This window comes from Priapulus caudatus, unplaced genomic scaffold (assembly GCF_000485595.1).
Source record: "Priapulus caudatus unplaced genomic scaffold, Priapulus_caudatus-5.0.1 Scaffold434, whole genome shotgun sequence".
NCBI classification, from domain to species: Eukaryota; Metazoa; Priapulida; class Priapulimorpha; order Priapulimorphida; family Priapulidae; genus Priapulus; species Priapulus caudatus.
Window position 1 is genome coordinate 62881 of NW_014577495.1, and position 1997 is coordinate 64877.

The window sequence follows — 1997 nt, forward strand, 5'->3', positions numbered from 1 at the left end:
GATGAGAAGAGAGAGAGAGAAAGAGAGGAGAGAGAGAGAGGAGCAAGCAGACGGCAGGAAGGGAGAGGAGAGCGGACAGGACAGACGCAGAGAGAGAGAAGAGAGAGAGGAGAGAGGAGAGAGAAGAGAGAGAGAGTGAGAGAGAGAGAGAGAGAGAGACAGGAGAACGACAGAGATCGAGGAGAGGACAGAGCAGACAGAGAAGAGAGAGGAGGAGGGAGAGAGAGAGAGAGAGAGAAGAGAGAGCAGAGAGAGAGAGAGAGACAGAAGAGACGAGAGAGGAGAAGAGAGCCAGACAGCGGTACAGAGAGAACGAAAAAAAAAAAAAAAAAAATAAAAAAAAAAAAAAAAACAAAAAAAAAAAAAAAAAAAAAAAAAAAAAAAAAAAAAAAAGTGAGAGACGACAGCGCGTGACAGAGAGATGAGAGAGATGATGAGACAAGAATAGAGAGACGACAAGAGAAGAGGCGAGAGAGAGAGGAGGAGCTCTGAGAGAGAGAGACAGACGGGAGAGAGATGAGAGGAAGATAGGGAGAGAGAGAGGAGGAGGACAGTCAGAGTGACAGAGATGAGAAGAAGACGAGAGAGAGAGAGAGATGAGAGAAGAGACTGAGACGAGAGAGTGGGAAGAGAGAGAGAGGCACGAGAGACAGAGAGAGAGAGAGATCGAGAGAGATAGAGATGATGAGAGGAAAGAGAGAGAGAGAGGGGCGAGAGCAGAAACGACATAGAGAGAAAACGGGAGAGTGTGGGCGAGGATAGAGAGAGACTAAAGAGGACGCAGCCAGAGAGAGATAAAGAGAGAAGAAGTAAGGCACAGGCCTGCCCTGATGCACTCGCATACTCCACAAGTGAAGCTGAACAGTAGCAAGGCTAAGCGCCGCCTTACATGACTGCCTGCTGCTGCTGGCTGCTTGCTGCCTGCTGCTGTCCCTACTGGACTGCGTCATTACTGCTGCCTGCTGCCTGCTGCTGCATTGCTGCTGCTGCCCTACTACGGCACTGCTGCCCTGCCCTGCTGTCTGCGCCCTGCTGCTGACGTACTGACTGCTGCTGCTGCCTACTACTGCTACTGTTGCTCGCTTGCTGCTGCTGCTGCTGTCTGCTGCCTGCTACTACTGCTGCTGCTGCTACTACTGCTGCTTGTGCTGCCTGCTGCTGCTGTGCTCGCTACATATATACTGCTGCTGCTGCTGCCCTACTACTGCTGCCCTGCTGCTGCTGCTGTGCTACTCGCTGTGCCTGCTGCTGCTTGCTGCTACTGCCTACTACTGCTGCTGACCTGCTGCTGCTTACTGCTTTATGTCTTGCTGCCTGCTGCTGCTGCTGCTGCTGCAGATAACTCAGAAACATAAACACTGACAATCTTCACCAACTATAAACCCTGCCTATTATACATACTAGGAGCACGCACGCACACACGCACACACGCACGCACACATGCACGCACGCACACACGCGCATGTGCACACACGCTCATCCGCGTGCACACGCACACACACATACACAGATAGATAGAGGGGAAGATAGAGGAAGAGATAGAGACGCACGCACGTACACGCAACGCGCACACACGCGGACTCACACGCGCGCGCACGCACACCTACAGCAGTCACGCAGCGCCCGCGTGTTCGTGCGCAGTGCTGCTGCAGTAGCTACATATAGAACGGCTCCACACGCCTGCCTGCCCGCCCAGCGATGGTGCCGTAAAAAGTAAAGGTCTGTCTAACATCCTCCATTGCTAACATTGATTCATGGCATCGCAGTGACGTGAACCAAGAAGCTAGACAGCTCCTTGACGTGCACGAGAAATGTTCAAGGCCCCTAGCCAGACGCTGCTGCCACATGGCCACCATTTTTGTATTGAATCCCAGCAAAAACGAGGCTTTGCTGCGGAAACCGTAAATTCCAGCATGGATCCGTAGTTTTCATCATGTATCCACACGACGTCACGTAGCGTGAATCATGACTGTGCTTACAATCACGTCTGAGCAGCG